The sequence below is a fragment of the Rhinolophus sinicus genome, chromosome 2 (genome assembly GCF_057876585.1).
Source record: "Rhinolophus sinicus isolate RSI-liver-muscle chromosome 2, RSI-T2T, whole genome shotgun sequence".
NCBI classification, from domain to species: domain Eukaryota; kingdom Metazoa; phylum Chordata; class Mammalia; order Chiroptera; family Rhinolophidae; genus Rhinolophus; species Rhinolophus sinicus.
In genome coordinates, this window is record NC_142502.1 from 94,873,423 (window position 1) to 94,884,978 (window position 11,556).

General features: G+C 49.1%; 1 long non-coding RNA gene across 1 annotated transcript; it reads left to right on the forward strand.

The window, feature by feature from the left end:
• The first annotated feature begins 1,226 nt into the window (after positions 1–1,226).
• On the forward strand, positions 1,227–7,082 carry LOC141571657 (uncharacterized). Its single transcript, XR_012496617.2, has 3 exons — positions 1,227–1,292; positions 2,259–2,377; positions 4,388–7,082. It is a non-coding gene; the product is annotated as an uncharacterized LOC141571657 (long non-coding RNA).
• Positions 7,083–11,556: the final 4,474 nt, after the last annotated feature.

An 11,556-nucleotide genomic window follows, 5' to 3' on the forward strand; every position in this document is an offset into this window, starting at 1 on the left:
ATGTCTTCCCTCTACCCATCCTCTGAGGGGTCCTGCGGGCTATTCTTTTGTCCTAAACAGATGACCTTGTTTCACCTTCCCCCCATTTCCTGATGCTGTCTGGGGTCCTCTGGCCACGATCCTTTATTAGCAACCTGGCTAACTTCATTATTACCCTTGGGTGCACGTTGCTATGCCCAGGGTTTGCTGGACAGCGGACAGGGCTGGGGGAGAGAGGAAGGAGACTTTCTAGTGTGGGCCACGAGGTGGCTAAGGGCTCCTGTGTAGGTGATGGGCTGAAGCCAAGTAGCCAGAAAGAGATAAGAGGGCCCTTCAGATATCGTCTCTGAGCTGGCCTCCCTCTCCTTACTACAACTGTCAGCTCCAGGAGCACAGAAGGAACAAGCCTTTGACCCAGAATCGCCACGTCTTCCAGGCTCACAAACTCCCTCTTGCCCTTAATTAACCCAGTCATTTAAGAGGAAAGGAGGTGACTTTGTGTCTGTGTTAATGTTACCCAAATGGGGTATTGACATAGCCTCACTCTTTTCTCATGAGGGAAGACCAAGAGCACACAGACCTGTGTGGGGGGAAACCGAGTTTTAGGCAAAGTGGGAGAGAGCCTGGTCAGCCATTGACAGGAGGCCAGTGAGAGTGAATGGTGGGCAACCTGCCCAGAGGCAGGAGATTAAATGCAATGACCTCTGGAGGCTGATGACACTGTGAGGATTAAAGGATTCTAAGCCTTTTCCTGCTGCTTTTGGCATATCCCAAGGGTCCACTGGCGCTAACCCCATTTCCCAGCCACGGGAGGCTGGAATAGAGTGGGGAGTTTAGGTCGGTCAGCAGGAAGGGGTTCCTGCCATCAGACTGGAGGGCAGGGCAGAAATTCAGCTCTTGTAAGACGGCAAGAGCAAGGCAGAGCCCAGCCTTGGGGGAATCAGGACGCTGGGAAGACACTTGAAGCAGGGCCTTGGATGAAAAGAGGCAAGATGGGCTCCGGAGTTGGGACCTGGGTTTCTACAACATGGAGGGGTGCATGGCAGAATGAGGAATGCTTGAGGCATTTGAGTTGGCCCCTATCAGCCACAACCCAAGAGGGCTTTCCCTAGAATTGCCTTGCAAAAGCATGATGGATTCTTTACTGATGTGGCTTCCTGTGGAAAAGTAGGTGCCACTGGTGGGTCCTGCTAAGTGCCCTGGCACGTCTTACTCATTTCCAGTCTTCTCGGTTTCTGCATCAGGCCCAGGCCCCTGGCGGGAGCTGCTGGTAAATATGTCCCAGATGTGTGGTGTGAGATGGAGCCAAGATGGTAAGATGACTGCTTTTTGGAATAACAATGCAATTTCCTCAGAAAAGCCTTCTCCTTTGGGTAGACACCACCTTGTGTTAGCAGTTTAGAGACCAGAAGAGCTCTCCCTCCCTTCCCTAAGGCCAGAGACCCTCCGAGTTGGAGGGGCCCTTTCTACACTGTCCTCCAGGGGGGCTTCAGGGGTTCTATGGAGCCTCCTGAGGTTGAGCAGGAAGGGCTTGGGTATCACCCCAGTCCACCCCAGCTACAACCAAAGATGCGCCTCTGCTTTGATCTGTTTGTTGTACATATGGGGCTTGAGTAAGGGCCGTTTATACGTTGAACTCTGAATCTTAAAATATGTCGAAAAGGCCCTGGCCTGGCCCAGAGAGCCTTGCACTCCGGGGTCTGTGCCTCGGCCATGGGATGCTGCACTCCATTCTGGTTTAGAGGCTGGGACCTGTTTCTTGCTGGCTGTCACTTGGGAGTCCCTAGCTCCTACGGGCCTCTCCCTGGTCATGGCATGTGACCCTCTACATCCCAGAACCAGCAACGGCATGGAGTATCTTTTTCACGCTTAGACTTTCTCTGACTTCCTTCTGTTACACCTCTGTTGTCTTCCTCTTTTGCCAAGTCTTTCTTCCACTTTCAGCCAGAGACTACTCTCTGCTTTTAAGGGGCATATGTGATTAGATTGGATCCACCCAGATAATCCAGGAAAACCTTCCTATTTTAAGGTCCAGAACCCTAATCACATCTGCCAAGTCCCCTTTGCCAGGGAACATAATATATTCCCATGTCCTAGACATTAGGATGCAGACATCTTTGAAGGGACATTATTTGGCCTACCACAGTGTTTAAGCTTTCAGCCTTTTCTCCAGGCGCATTATCTCTGTAAAGAAATATTTGTAAACGTGTGCAGTGTTGCTTGCTGGCAACTCAATATCATTTCCTTCCCCTGGTTCCATGTTTTTCTCTGCCCAGCAGGGGCTGGAAGCCACGGAACTACAGTTCTCAGAAACCCCGCCAGAAAACGAGAGGCACTTCCATGAGATCTGGCAGGTGGAAGAGACGAAATAAATCATAGCATTGTTCTCCTGGCAGCGGTGGGTAAGCATGTTGGGCTTCAGCAGATAGGAGATTTAGGAGTAGCCTTCAGGCATTTTCTCTGCTCTGGTGCTAGAGGCTCAGGTGTCCTGTGGTTACAGCAACTGCCCGATGCCCTAAAAGCTAGCAATGAACCTGACAGCCTTCCACAATGAACCTTCCACAGTTTTGTACACACCTACCGTGTTTCCCTGAAAATAAGACCTAACCGGAAAATAAGCCCTAGGGTGATTTTTCAGGAGGACATCCCCTGACCATAAGCCCTAATGTGCCCTTTGGAGCAAACCTTAATATAAGACTCGGTCTTATTTTGGGGAAACATGGTAATTCCTGGACTAAGCCCCTTTCTGCGTGAAATGACTAGAGTGGTTTCTGTACTCCTCTTTGACTGACACAGGGATCTTGTTGACCATCACAATTTATTTATAACTTCCTGTTTCCACTTAATAATAGATCATAAAGATAAATCTGCCCATTGGTTACTCAATATTCTTAAAATATTCAATAAAATGTGGGTTTCCATGACTGTGTACTAGCCCATCATATGGATATATCATAATTGATTTAGCCAATCCCCTATTGTTAGACACTTAGGTTGTTTCCTGGTTTTCACTTTTATAACCCATGCTGTCAAGAGCAGCCTTGGCCATGAATTTCTGTGCATAGCTACGAGTGTTTACTTAGAATATATACTTGAAGTGTAATTTTAGTGACAGAGCATTAACCCCACTTCTCTGGTTCTCCTCTCATCTCCATGGCTGTGCTGCTCTGTCTCCTTGTCTGATTCCTTTCCATCTCTCTGACCTCTAGCCAGTGGAGAGCCCTGGGACTCAGTCCTTGCATGTCTTCTCCTTTTTATCTACACTTACTTCCTTGGTAAATTAATTCACTCACATTGGTTTAAATACTATTCATATGCTGATGACTCCTTATTTATATCTTAGGCCCAAGCCTTTCTCCTGAATCCCAGACTTGTGTATTCAAATTACCTGCTTCAATGTCTCTGCCTGGATATATAATGGGAATATCAACGTCAGTAGGTCCACAACTGAACTCTGATCTTCCCTCCCAAATCTGCTTTCCCCACAGTCTTCCCCATCTCAGTTAATGGTAACTCCTTCTTCCAAGTTGCTCAGACCAAAAAACCTGGTAGTCAGTCGTCCTGATGCCTTTTTCTCGCACCCTTTGTCCAACCCATGAGCAAATCCTACTGACTTTAACTTCAGAATACATCCATAATCCAACCACTTTTCACCATCCCCACCATCACCACCTGGTCCTAGCCGCCATCCTCTCTCAGCTGGGTCACCTCAATAGCCTCCTAACTACAAAACTCTCTGTCCCTCCCTCCTTGCTTAGTCTATTCTCAACAGTGGCCAGCGTGATCCTGTTAAAGCATGAACCAGATCACATAGCTTGTCTACTTAGAACCCGCCAGTGGCTCCAATCGCACGCAATAAAAGCCAATATCCTGAGAGCGGTCTGCAAAACCTTCACCAACTCCCTCCTCATTGCCTCTCTGACCTCCTTCTCCCCACTCTCTGGTTATCTAATCCATTCCAGCCACTGGAGCCTTCTTGCTGTTTCTCAAACATTCCAGGCAAGCGTCCATCTTGAGTCACTGCACCAGCTGCCCCCTCTGCTTAGAACACCTTTCCCAGATGGTCCACATGACGGGCTTCCTTGCCTCCTCAGGTCAAACGTCTCCGCAGTGACGCTATCTCTGATGCCCCTACCCCACGTAAAGTGACAACCCCTAGCCACCCTCACACTCCCTATTTCTATTTCACTTTTCTCCGTCGCTCATATCACCATCTATCAAATATATATGAATATAAAACTCATTTATTTTATTTATTGTCTGTCTCCTCCCGTTAACATGGGAGTTCTTTGAGGGTGAGAAACGCCATCTGTTTGGTTCATTGAAGTATACGCTAAGAGTACTGGGAAGAGCAGACACAGGATAAGTATTTGTTGAGTGAGTAAATGAACTGGTATTTTACTTCTAGCCCACAGTCCTGAGACAGTGCGTAAGGCTCCAATGTGGACTATTTGTGGAGCACACTACAATTTACAACGTAGATCTCACTTCACCTGAAGACTGACAAGCAGGGATGGTGCAGGCTGAAGAGCATTGCCTCACTGTTAACCCTTTTGTGCGGTAGTTTTCTCATCTGCAATAACAACCAGCTTATAGGATTGTTGTGAAAACTGAATAAGAGAATTAAAATAATTTGCATAGTGCTTGGAATCTATTAATCACTAAATTATTACAAGCTCGTTTATTCCCAATTTTTAGTAGAGGAATCTGAGGCTTTGAAAATTTAGGAATTTACTAAAGTTTACACAGTAAGGAGAAGAGTGAGTTTGAACTCTGGACTTGTGTGTGTGTGTGTGTGTGTGTGTGTGTGTGTGTGTGTGTGTAAGAAGATATTTTTAATTGTAAGTTTCCTCAAAATTGTGATAACAACGTCATTTACACTGATGGCTTCAAATGAATGAGGTATTTCCATTTCTTGTTACCAAGAGCTTAGCCCAAATAACTTTAATATGAATATTCTTTTATTGTAGGGAACAATTAACATCAGTTCTAATTCTAGATAGTTTTCTATTGGCTAATTGAATCCCTGATGATAATTTTGTCATGGGGAAGAACACTGGGGAAATTATAATGGGAGAAGTATGTAATTAGCTTGAAATAAATTTTGCTACATAGTCAACTTTGCTATTTAGTTACATACGTTACAGCAAAGTGAATTTTCCAAAATACTTACCATAACTAATTTTGCCTTGCATGAAAGCATGCTAATAAATGAACAACTACTAATTTTGTTTAATAGATAAATGTATCTAATAGATCTTGGTGCTCGGTCTTTGTTCTTAGCTGTTTAAATACTTCAGTTTTTTGTTCCTTTTCTTTACGATGTTTCTTTTTCTTAGAATGCATCTATCTAAGCCATGAAATCGCCCGACAATGGTAATGGAAGTGAACCAGCACTCCTCAGGTTTCTTATTAAATTTATTTTTAAAAATTGCAAGTCATTTTAGGGTTGTGAACCCAGGCATTTTGACCATAATACTTTCTGAATTAAACCAAACTTATATAATAACAAAATTAAGGAAGTGGGATGCTCCCCCAAAGCCCTGAGGCTGGAGAGCTGGGGAATCGCTTGATTTATTTCTGTTGTTTGACTCTCCTCCAGGACATTTTGGCCAAATCATTTAACCTTTGTTTGAGTATCTCCGGGCCTGGGGGTCTCACTGCCCCCAGGCTGCACATTCCAAAGAGAATCCTTCAAGTACCCGTGCAGTTTGTGTACTACTTGAGCGCGGTGGCAGACAGCAATTGGTGCCCACCAACTACCTATCCTCTCTACACTCCTTACTTATATGATTCCAGTTCTCTCCAGGGCAGTCATGCACCTAGCAAAAGCAAGACTCTCTAAGCTCCTTCACAAACTGAGGTGGGCCTTGTGACATGTTGTGGCCAACAAGATGTAAGTAAATCTTGACTGGGGCTTTCCTGATTAAAGTGGGGGCGGGGAAGGTGATCTCAGCAGGCAGCATGCTTTGCCCTTTCCTCTTTTCCCTTTACCTGCCTGGAACGTGGATGTGATAGCTGGAGGCCTGGCAGCCATCTTCTGAGCATGAGGGGAAGCCACATGCTCAGACTGGAGGCAAGGAAATCTAGAGGAGCCTGGGTCAGGGAGGGCAAGTGTGGATGGATAATATCAGTCTGGGGTGGCTGCTACCTCTGTGCTTCTCATTCTGTGAGGAAAATAAGCCCCTTTTGGTTAAGCCTCTGAGGTCAGGTTCTGACACTTGCCGCTGAATGCAACCCTAAGTGATACTCTAACTCAAGGATTCTGCAGAGTATGTTGTTCCATAGGCATGAGCAGCTTGGGCTGTAGACCCATGTGTCACGAGGCTCAACAAGCTCCAAGGCTGTAAAATTTTGTAGTGTCCCTAGGAAGCAATAGGGGTTAATACACCTGTAATGGATAAACACTAGCTGCAACCAACCCCAGCTAGCCATTCCTGAAAGGGTCCTGCTGAGGCGGCCCTTCCTTTTCTGTACTCACCATAGGGTGGCCCGAAGTAGGATGTCCTGCCCTACAGAGCAGGACTTAAAGAAAATGTTCTTCCCTTTAGGCCTAGCAATTCTTTTTTTTTCAGGCCTAGCAATTCTGCTTCTAGGACTTTGTTTTAGAATACTAATCAAAGAAATGAAAAAAAAATCTGTTTCTGTACGAGAACATTCATGCACCCTGGCACTACGCATACCAGTGGAAGCTAGAAAAAAAAAAAAAGAGAAATACCCTACAGCAGAGGAAGGGCTAAATAAATTGTGGCATGGCCACATTATACCATATGACGTTGCCTAGTGAAATCGTGTTGTGGATGACTATTAAGGTAGGACATTATTGCTGAAAAATATGAATTATGAGTATGTTGAATATAGTTTCAATTTTGTCAAAAGTACATATTATGACCCCCTTTTCTCTGACTCCAGCTCTCTCAGGAGGAGCCCCAGCAGCAGCCACCATTCACGCGTGACTGCCATTGCCTCCCACACTAGAACTTGTGGCCTGGAGGGCAGGGACGGTGTCTTTCCCCTCTGGAGCCCCAGGGCCTGGCCCTGGCCCCAGCGCAGAGCAGGCCAACTGTAAACATTTGTGGAATAAATGAATGATAAACTGGCAACCAGAGACTCGATGCCACCCACTGCTCCCTCTGAGGGTCTGGGGGGGTGGGGGGACCTCTAGCCCCTGTGTTTCCTACTCCTGCTGACCTGTCCCTCTAGTTCTCTGCCAGGCCCTGCAACCACATTCAGGTGTCTCCCAGGCCAGAGGCGGTGTTCCCCACTCCTGGCTGCTTGTCAGCCTCACGTGGGGACTCACTCCACACCAGTGGCATGAGAAGCTCTGGGGTGTGCCGGCTTTGCAGGCGGGGACCAGGCTGCCTGCAGCCCCTATGCTCTACTGAGGCACAGCGAGGAATGGAGCTCCGTTACTACCCTGAGAGTAGGTCTGCTGCTGGCCACTGACAGCTGTAAAGCTATCATGTCCACCCCACGGTGCTGCAATTAGGGAGAATTGGGGTGGCCCCCGCGGCCCCTGAGGAGCAGCCGTTCTCTCTCTCCACCAGCCAGCGTGCTAACTGTGTGAGTTCACATAATGGGAGGCATCCTACAGCTCAGGCCCTGTTCTCAGGCTTTCCCTGGATCCATTCACTGAGTCCTCACAGCCAGCTGTGAGCTGGGTGTTACTACCACCACCTGCATTTCACAAAGGGGCCAACGCAGGTACAGAGAGGTGAAATAGCCATCCCAGGTTACATGTCTGGCCAGGCACAGGGTGGGGAGCCCATCCCGGGGGGGCAGAGTTTGGGGCTGAGCCTCTCGGCCCTGTAGGGTGGGAGTTACGTGGCTAAGTACCTTCCATGTACTTGAGACCCTTTCATCAAGCTGCCAGTGTAGAAACTTGAAAAGAAGAAAATACTGATAAAAGTACAAAAGGAACAAGAATGGTAAGGACAACAGGCTCCTGTCCATATTGCCCGTCCCAGAGGGGTCTTGGGGTGTGTGCTCTTCTCATACTTGTGCCCTTGACTCTGGCCTTGTCCTCTCCTCCTCATCTTTCTGAAAATCTTCCCCTTGGCCCCAAAGAACCCAAGCTCTCTTTAACAGAATTGTATTATGGCTCGGGACCCTCTTGCTTGGGCCTCCGGATGCGAGGCGGGCATCACATGGGTGAGGCAGGGGAGGAAATGGAGACAGATGGCAACCGGAGGGAGATTTGATTACCTGCTTCTTCCCAAAGCCGATCTGCTGGGTAACTGCGTTAGGGCCCATTATTGATAGGCTTCCTCTCAGCGGCTGCTTGAGATTTGGTTTCTCTGTGACTTCTTGTATCCGTTAGAGCTCAGAAATGGATGAGCCCAGGGCCCAGCTCGGAAATCTAGGGAGGAGGGAGGTGGCAGGAGATGAGCAATGTGGGGACAGGTTGGGGAGCAGGTCAGTCAGGGCCAAGGCAGCTCCGGGAAAGGGGAGTCTGGTGAGATAAGGGCGAGAAGATGCAGCTGGAAGGTAGGATGCAGGGGCCCTAAATGCCAGGCTGAGAAGGCTGGTTTAGATGTGGTCAGGAACAGGGACCACATCTGATAGGCTCCTGAGTAAGGGAAGTGACAAGTGGATATGGTTTTGGAGAAGAGGAGCAAGGGTGTGGCAAAAATCAGGCAAGACAAGGACAGTTGGGACGCCCTTGTGTGTCCCTCTGAGGAAGGCAGAGGATAGATCCAAGGGCCTGGGCTCACTGGGTTCAGACAGAGGCAAAAGGAAGCAAGGTGGACACAGCAGACACTGCACTAGACCCATGCCTGTGTTAAATCTCACTCCGTACCTGAAGCAGGCCTATGAAGTCCTGTGTATCAAGTGGCAGTGGCGGCCTGATGAGGATGAGTCATTTGCCGAGCTCACAACATGGAGCAGAGGTCCAGCGCACAGGCTTATCTGATGCCAATGCCACGTTCATTCTCCCCACTGAGCCACTTGGCCTTCTAGGGCTCAGGAGTCATGGGCAAGAAATACCCATTCCTCCCCATTCCTCCCTGCCCTTATTGCTCAGAACCATAATGGAAATAGTCAACCAGCCACCGTGTACCGAGCACCCCGTCTTACACACATCCTCTCTCATCATGGTCAGACTTGATGATTTGACAAGTGAGGAAGTGGAACTCAGAGAGGTCCACGGCCTGCCCAGACCACACAGTGGGTACATGCGAGGGGCCAAGCAAAGGTTCCGTTGCAAGCCTGCCTGGTTCCCCTCACCACACCGCGCCGTTCCCATACGCCGGGTCCTGTATTCCTGGACTGCACGTACTCTAATCCCGGGATTAGTGAGGAGGGGGAATTGGCAGAGTAGCTGAGAACAAGCTGTTCAGCATGAAAACTTTTTCTGAGTGTCCCCAGGCTTGCCTTCTCCCCACCTCAGCTCCTTTACTTCCCAGAGCTCTATCTCGCCAGAACCGAGACCCAGCGGCTTGGGGAGAGGGACTGTGGGCTGGGCTGGGTGGGGGGGTCTGGGGACCAGGCTGCAGCCCTGGGCTTCCCATCTCTCGTTGTACCACGGAGGGATGGTGAGTCGGGCGAGGGAAGGGGGCCCTGGTGGGGAGCATGTCCCTGCAGGAAGCACAGTCTCAGAGCAGAACCAAGAATGACTGGGCCTCAGCCCAGCCCTAATCCCTCTGCACACACTCCCTTCCCTAAGGATTTTCCCTCAGAAAAATCTGTTTAATTTTCCCAGCTCAGAGACAATAAATGGAGGATTTGGGGGTGGAGTGAGGATGGGTAATGGGGGAGGCCCATGGTGGAGCTTGTTACGGGAAAAGACCAGCACATGGAAAGAGCAGTGTCTGACATGCCCCTGCCCCCAGGAAGAAGCTGGAAATGCAGGCCATCTGACGATGGGACCATCCGTGACCCAGACCGGCCACATGATTAAAAGGCTTGGGCTGACGATGTCAGCTAGTTTATTTTATTGTTTGCGTGTTCTCAGAATAGGAGACCCCAAAGACAGAAACTGCATGTGTCGGGCACAGGAAATCCCGTGTTGGTGAGTGTAATTATTGTGGTGGAGTGGACAAGGACGGTGGTGGTCATAGTGGGGGAGGCCATGGTGGGCGTGATGACGGTGGCAACCTGATGGTGACGGGGTTGGGCATCGTCACGGAAACCTTGAAATCATGATGGGGGTGAGGTTGAGGTTGAGGGGTGGGCTTTATAACCTGACACACCTGGGTCCCATCCCAGCCCCATCTCTCTTTAGCAGTCACTTATTTGAGTCTGCCTCTCTGAGTCTCACTTTCCCCATCTGAAAAATGGGACTACTAAGAGCTCTTGGTGGAGTTCAGGGTTCCCTGGGGTGGGCGCTGACTCCCTCAGTTTTGCTCCATCGTTGGGGTGCTTTGGTCTCTCTGTCTGCCCTGGCTCCTTCCCTTCTGCCCACAAACTTCCTCCAGTCACTCTCACCGGCTCTTCCCTTAATCACCATTCAATTCCTTCCTTCAGGGCCCCACACATTCTAAAAAAGAAGTTTGTACACCCTGCCTCTGCTTCCTGGCCTCCCACTCGCTCCCTAACCCTATCTCAGCTGCTTCCGAGTTCCTGACTCTACAGATTCAGCTCTGAGAGTCAGCAGAGGCCTCCCCCACAGCTCAGCCTCAACCTTTTGGAGGGAAATTGGCCCTACACCCCCCAAGGCTTCAAGAGAGTCTCTTCCCAGGTTCTTCAACACCTGCACGTGCCACCTCCCCACCGAGAACCCGTCTGCCTCCGTCCCGCCCCAAAGGTCAGTGCTCTGCTACCTCCTTTTTCTGTACACGCCACACAAGGCTCATTTAGGCCCCCTGGTCCCGAGTGCAGTCTGCATACAAGCAGCTCCCAAGTCCATTTTTCTCGTCTATCAGATGACTCAGCTAGAACCCCACTTCTGGCTACTGACTGGCCTCCCCTGCTGGACCCTCTTCCAGCCGGTTAAAGGAAGGCTGTCTGGTGCTGAACTTGTTATGTTCTCCCCAGATCCATCTGCTCTCTCCCCTCTTTAACATCCGGACTCCTCAGCCCCTCATACAAATTTCCACCCATTCACCAGTCCTGTCAATTTTCCCAGGTCATGGTTCTTTTAAAATGAACAATGAATCTAATTTTATTTTCAAAACACAAAACCAGCTCCTCCTTTAACTTTGCTCCTTTTAAATTTATTATCCTGATTAACCTTCTTTGGTATTAAAGCCAATACATTGTATAAATCTTGGATCGTTTCTTTAAAAAAAAAAAAAAAAATTTATTGGGGAATATTGGGGGACAGTGTGTTTCTCCAGGGCCCATCAGCTCCAAGTCGTTGTCCTTCAATCTAGTTGTGGAGGGTGCAGCTCGGCTCCAAGTCCAGTCACCATTTTCAACCTTAGTTGCAGGGGGTGCAGCCCACCATCCCATGTGGGAATTGAACCGGCAACCTCTTGTTGAGGGCTCGTGTTCTAAACAACTGAGCCATCTGACCACCCCTCTAGCAGCTCAGCAGCAGCTCATTGTCTTCAATCTAGCTGTGGAGGGCGCAGCCCACTGGCCCATGCTGGAATGGAACCGGCAACCCTGTTGTTCAGAGCTCTCGCTCTAACC